The sequence below is a fragment of the Hevea brasiliensis genome, chromosome 10 (genome assembly GCF_030052815.1).
Source record: "Hevea brasiliensis isolate MT/VB/25A 57/8 chromosome 10, ASM3005281v1, whole genome shotgun sequence".
In the NCBI taxonomy this organism is placed as follows: Eukaryota; Viridiplantae; Streptophyta; class Magnoliopsida; order Malpighiales; family Euphorbiaceae; genus Hevea; species Hevea brasiliensis.
In genome coordinates, this window is record NC_079502.1 from 91,283,984 (window position 1) to 91,291,422 (window position 7,439).

At 34.6% G+C, this 7,439-nt stretch overlaps 1 non-coding gene across 1 annotated transcript; it reads right to left on the reverse strand.

Annotated features, from left to right (window-relative positions):
• Window positions 1–336: 336 nt before the first annotated feature.
• LOC131170192 (small nucleolar RNA R71) lies at window positions 337–443 on the reverse strand. The gene has a single exon (XR_009141128.1). It is a non-coding gene; the product is annotated as a small nucleolar RNA R71 (small nucleolar RNA).
• Window positions 444–7,439: the final 6,996 nt, after the last annotated feature.

Below are 7,439 nucleotides of genomic sequence, written 5' to 3' on the forward strand. Positions count from 1 at the left end.
AATTTTGGAGATTTTAGACTGAGTATTACAAGGCCTAGAGTGTAAGTAAACAACTTTGAGTTGAAGCCCTCACTTTGTCAAATGGTTCAACAATCACAGTTTAGGTGAGGTCCTACTAAGAGTCCACATGTGCACCTTGCACATTTTCTTGAGATTAGTAACATGCTGAAGATAAATGGAGTGTCAGATGATGCCATCCGATTGAGATTATTTCCTTTTTCTTTGAAGGATCGTGCCAGGGAGTGGTTGCATTCATTACCTCCAGGTTCAATAACTACTTGGGATGAGTTGTCACAAGCTTTCTTGGCTCAATACTTTCCTCCTAGCCAGACTGTAAAATTGAGAAATGAATTAACTTCTTTCAGACCAAGAGATAATGAGAGTCTCTATGAAGCTTGGGAGAGATACAAGGATCTTCAAAGGAGATGTCCACATCATGGAATCCCTAGATGGATGCTGGTTCAACATTTCTACAATGGTGTTTCTCCATCAATTAGAAGTATAATTAATGCATCTTCAAGAGGTGATCTTATGGAGAAGTCAGAAGATGAAGCTTATGCAGCATTGGATAAAATTGCTTACAACAATTATCAATAAAGCTGTGAAAGAAATGAAATGAAGAAGCCACCAGCTGGTGTATATGAATTAGATGCCATGAGTATGTTCAATGCCAAATTTGATGCTTTGACGGGAAAAATGGATAAGTTAAGCATGAAGGTTGACTCATCAACTGGAGGATCTAGTCATACAGAAGATGTTGGTGCGGGAAATATGCATTGTATCAATGATTTTCCTTCCTATGGGCAAGAGTTTGGAAATGAGCAAGTTGATTTTGTTGGGAATTACAATCAAAAACCAATTGTTAATCCTTTTTCTGCTACATATAATCCAGCGTGGAGAAACCACCCTAACTTTTCTTGGGAAGGTTGACAAGGGCAGCAATAGAATTATCAACAACATCTTAATTTTCAGTAACAACAATAGAATTTTCAGCAAAACAGAGTGCCACCTGGATTTCCACCACAAAGGAATTAAAATGCACCTATTCCATAACCACCAGTTCAGTCTTCAGACTAAGATTCAATTTTGAAGTCCATTATGGAGAATTTCTTAACTGCTCAACAGAAACAAGGAGAAATGATTCAACAATTAACTTCAAGGATAGACTAGCTTGCTATTCATAATAGAGTGTTGGAAAACCAAATAGCTCAACATGCAAGCTCTTCCAGCAAAGCACAAGAAAAACTTCCAAGTCAACCAGAGATTCCTAGAGAACATTGCAAGGCAGTGATCCTAAGGAGTAGGAAAATTGTGGGAGAAAAAGAGAAAGAGGAGGTAGAAGAGAAAAAGAAGAAAGAAGATGAAGACAAAAATGAATCTATTTCGAATCATGATGAAGTTAATAAGGAAGCAAACAAGAAGAAGGAAGTTGAAAAAGAAGAAGAGGAAAAGTATGTGCCTCCACCACCATACAAGCCACCATTACCATATCCTCAGAGGTTTCAGAAAGCAAAGCTAGATAAGCAGTTCGGGAAATTTTTGGAAGTTTTGAAAAAGTTATACATCAACATTCCATTTACAGATGTAATTTCTCAAATGCCCTCATATGCTAAATTCCTGAAAGAAATTTTGTCAAACAAGAGGAGATTAGAAGATTATGAAACTGTGGCATTAACAGAGGAGTGTAGTGCTCTCTTATAGAATAAACTTCCACCAAAATTGAAGGATCCAGGAAATTTCTCTATTCCATGTCACATTGGAGAGACAAGTATTGAAAAGGCATTATGTGATCTTGGAGCTAGTGTAAGTTTGATGCCACTCCCCATTTGTGAAAAGTTGAAGGTAGGAGATTTGAAGCCCACCACCATTTCTTTGTAACTAGCTTATAGATCTATCAAATATCCAGTGAGAATTTTGCAGAATATGCCATTGAAGGTTGGAAAATTTATTCCTGTGGATTTTGTGGTTTTAGAGATGGAGGATGTAAGAACACCCATCATACTTGGAAGACCATTTTTGGCTACTACAGGAGCTAATATAGATGTAAAGAATGGGAAATTAAAGTTGAAAGTGGGAGAAGAGGAAATAGAATTTAATTTATTCCAAGATTCCAAGGAATCGACTGTGGTAAATTCTTGCTATAGGGTGGATGTTATAGAAAATGATACTGGAATGGAAGATATTAAGTTGGAGGGAAGTCAAATTATTCTTCATTCTCAGTGTAATCAGCATATAGCACGAAAGAAAAAAATCTCCTTTGCCACTTCCTTTTGGTAAGAATGACACTCCAAGAGTAAAACTTAAGGCTCCATCTAAACAACTCAAAACAGTAGGTTCATATCAAGTTTGTAAGAGTAATTTGTAAGGTATGGTTGGGATTTTAAACAAAGTAACAGGTGTTTTCATAGTCAATGGGAAAAAGTTGAAGTACAAATTTACTGCATCACCTGTTAAGAAGGGAGGCAACACTTTCCAATTCCAACCACCATGAACTGAAAGAGGGTCAATTTTATGACCTAAAATTAGCGCTCTTTGGGAGGAACCCCAAAAATTTTTTCCTTATACTTAATTTTTCTTTTATTTTGTTTCATCTTATATCCCATTGAACTCAAATTTGACATTAAAATTTCTTTCTGCAGGTTGGTGGAGATTTTCAAGCAAATGTGTATGTTGAATTGAAAGAATTAATTCCTGGGAAGTTGCTGAACCTTATATTTGTCTTCCATGATGCATATTGATTTTAACAAAGTTAAATTTGAACTAATTTAAGCTTTATGTCTGATTGCAGCAACATGGTGGAGTGAAAGGCCATTTGAGTTGCAGCATTTTGAGGAAATTGGTGAGAAATATAGGAACTTTCATGGTAATCAATAGCAACATGCTTTTGATTTTACTTTTTGGGTAATTAATTTTGATATAGTGCACTGAGATTGACATACTTGCTATTGTATATTTTGTGAAATTTCATAATACAATTCTGCAGAAATTTAACCATATGAATAGTGTCTGCAGCAAAATTTTATTCCTTGTTCATGAATTTTTAATGATGAGTTTGGGGTTGAATTTGGGTGTTATTCCTTGTGGTGTGATTGTTAATGTGAATATTACTTGAATAATGTTTTAGTTTATGTTTGGTGGATTAATAGATTTTAACTATTCTTAGCGATTAATTGGGTTCCAATTGAATTTTGAGTGAAATTTCTGTGCAAATTGTGTTTTGGGGTTGGTTTTAGTGTGTTTAGGATCACATTTCTGGGTTTTTCATCAGGTCATTTAACACTAGGTTCAACATGATGTATGCTGGGGGTAGTGTCACCACCAAAACCTATTATGGGCACTTTAGATTGCTAAAAATGTAAAACCTACTGAGAGTTTTAAGGGGTCTCACATGACTCATGTAACACTTAATGTACAATAACACGGGGCATGTCATTTTTCCCTTTTATTCCAAAATGCCTCATGTTATTCATCTTACACCAATTCACACAGGGCATGTCAACCCTCACTATTCTTAACATGCCTCATGTTAGACACTAGGTATATCACCACTTAAACCTTTACCCTAGCCATTTTATCCTATTTCATCTCATCAGCTGCATGACTTAAGCCTTCACTGTTCCTTCCATGGTGCGCACCAAACAGCTTTCAACCCACATACCCAAGCTGCAAGCCATAAAAATGGCTGCTAACAGTAATTCTTCAACCCCAACACCATACCCTACACCACCCAATGCTCAACCCGAAACACCCATTTCGTCCCCAAATCCCCAAATTCCCGATACGAACCGTAGCTCTCCACCTCGCCAATCCTCTCATTCCACCCCTAATCTCGATAATGCCACCTAAGACACCACACCTCCCTCCCAAAAACACACCAAATTCGCCCCCTCAGCTGTATATGAGACACGAAAAAGAAAGAAATCAGTTCTCCACTCCTCTGCTTCACCGAAACAGCCTAGAGTTGATTCCCCAAGACCCGTTAGTGCCAGAACCCGTTTTACTGCCCAAAATCCTATCTCACTGCAAGTTTCTTCTGCTCCAATTAGGGTCCAATCACCCCTGCATCATTCACCAATAGTGTCTCAAACTGCTCCAGTTATCCCTCCATCTGGAAGTCAGGTAAACTCATCTTACCCATGGACTTTTAGGGACTTTGAAATGAGGAAGAATTATGAGGCCCCTTGCTAAAAAGAAAATTTTAGCCACCAAGTACATTGATGAACACAGTCTCAGGGAGATATGGCTTTACGAATCTGTTAGTGAATATTTGGAAAATATAGGTTGGAATGATTTTGCTAGGATTTAAGAACCTGCTTCTAAGGAATTGACAATTGAATTTTTAAGCTCAATGCAATTGGACTTCCAGCCTATGCAAAGTAACCATAGGGACACCACTTCCTTTAGGTGTTTAGGTCAGGACAAAGAACTTGACACTGTAACACCCCTCACCTAATTATAGTGTAGCCGAGCAAAGTGTGCTACATTCGGTGCCGGAGCACCCTATCTTATCTTACTTTATTCCTTTAATAATTTGATCTCGTTATATTTTAATATCAATTATTTTTCGATGGAGAAACCAGCGGACTTTCCCTTATTTTATTACCAGTTGACGTATTTCACTATTCACCTGCTTGAAATTTTTAATTATTCTCATTATTCACATCTCATTCATATATCTTAATTTCATATTCATTTCCATGCATTTCCATTCATGCACAATTTATATATATAAGTTCTCAAGTTTCATTAATTTACATGATTTACTGATTGATTACATAAATTCATAATTTACATGATCTACAAATTAATTACAGTTCCATAATCTATATTTCAACATACAATTCATAGTTTACATCACAAATAATAACTAATTATAATGTACAAAATACATAATATAATCTATATGGGCTCTATCTACATGCATTGCTAAGGAGGTGACAACCTTTGACATTTTGCAGATCAGAACTCTAAAATCTCTGTTTGGTACTCGCTGGGCTTTAACTTCAGTACTTGTGCGAGGAAACAAATCCATCGCGCTAAGCATTGCTGCTTAGTGGTGCAATAATATAACAAGGAAATAATATAACAAGTAAAAATAATTGGAGCATATTTTCTATACTCAAGAATTTTACTGGGTTTATATGAAATTTTCCATACAATATATCTTTCATAATTTATGTTGCTCTCTAGAATCACTTCTTTCATAAGTTTACAATAATCATTTATATAATGTACAAATAAATCTAAAATTTATACTTATACTTATATTCTTATGAAAGTCACATTTGTAATGTTATTTAAGTTATAATTCTTGTACTAGTCTTTTTATCACTTCCCTAATGCTTTATAAGTTGTTTACAATCATTTCGTAATATTTAAAATTTTTAGAACTAATTTAATTTGCTTCAGATTATTCTAAGGAACAAATTTTTGGAGCTAATCTAATTTATTTCAGAACTTCTTCTCATTTATTTACTTTCTAGAATTTTTAATTGCTAATATTCATAACTTATTTTAAAAAATTAGACTGCCCAAGTAACTTACGACAGGCCGACTAAACTGGATAACGAGTCATTGGCATTGGACACCGCGGTGCCTCGAGCCGTCATACCATGGGACGCAGAACGTCAACTACGTATGCAGTTAGTATGGCTAAAAAGCCATGATATCACATAATCGGGCATAAAAGCCATGAGTGTGGGCATAAAGCCATGAATGCGGGAATAAGCCATGAATACAGACATAAAGCCTTTCACAGTACTGCTATAACAATACCCTATTGGCATGCCAAACTATCCAATCTAACATACATGTCTAGGCAATACAAGGGCACATAATATCATTAAATATTAATATATTGTGTTTTATGACTTCATTATTTCATGATAAATTTCCATTATAATTTATACATTCATTTGATCATTTATATGATCACAATTCACATCAATTATCCTTTTATACCATTGTACTCAAAGTACTTTTCGTTTCTACAATAATGAGAACTAATGTCTCATTCATACATTGATATGGTTCATTTATTCATTCATTATGTTATTCATATTGATCATAATTCAAAACAATGGTTCACATATACCATTGTGTTCAAAACATATTTCCTTTTTCATTTATACATTTTATGAATTCTATTTGTGATGGGCATATAAGCCCTAACTACCTATTCACATCAATTAGGTGACTTAGTTTTCATGTTCCAAGCAATCCATGAACATTTCATGGATTTCAAATTTATGGCCTTAATTTCCCTTTAACAATATAGTTCTTACACTTTGTGCCTTTGTACTACTATTCGCATTACTATTCACTCAAATTATTGAGTTTTTAATACATAATAAATTTATTAAACCTAAGTTCTCCAAGATACCACATTTTGCATTTTATTTTTGTTGGTATTGATTTCCAATACCATTTCAAAGCTTATCTTATGTTATTCAAAATTTTCGGATTTCATACCCTAGGTTTATTGTTCCATTGATCATTTGTACAGTAGGAATTTGACAAAATTGTCTTCATGAAAGTTGTTTCTTATTATTTCTAGTTATATTTCTTTTTTTAAATCACTTTATTTGGAGTTTTGTAGCTCAAGTTATGGTCATTTTACCATAACTGGCCAGATTGACCTATACCCAGAATTTCTGGGCAATTTAGTTCTGCAAGATTTAGTGACCTAAGTTTGGTTGGCAATTTGACTGGGTTATGGTCAGAATTTGGATTTGTGTTCTTCATGAAAGTTGTAGGGCTATGTCTCAGCTTTCTGCTGGTAAAATTTTAGATCAATGAACTTTCCTACACTGAGTTATAACTATTTGAACAAACACTGTTTATTTGATCATTTTTCAGGGATAGCATGTTGGTCACCCGGATTAGGGTAATTTTTAGGTCAACTTGGTTTGGTTTTCTAGTAGAGTTTCTTCACCAAAGTTGTGCCATTATGTATCTAGTTTTATGTCCAATTAGCCTTGCATTAATTGAACCTATACAACTCCAGTTATAGCTCAAACAATACATTGGACTCAAAGGTCCAACTTTCCTGCATAAGAATCAACACTCCCAAATTCAATTCTCCCAACTCCACAAACTTCATTTGACATATTTGGCACTTCTAATGGTCATTAAATCATCTCAACATCATCAAATTCCAATCAATAATGCAAAAACTAAGTTAGGTCAAAACCCTAACTTATAATTTTAATCTCAATCATACATCCATGCAATTTGATTTCTAATGCCTTAAACTTCATTAATCAACTTCACTAACTAAAACAAAATCATCAAAACCATCAAATTCATTTACTTCCTAGGGCTGCTACAAATTGAAACTTCAACATATTCTAAGTTTTCTTTTCTTTTCATGCCATTTCAACTTAATCAAGCATGCTTTTCATGCTTAGGAAAGATAAAGTGTATGGTTAGTGCACTAA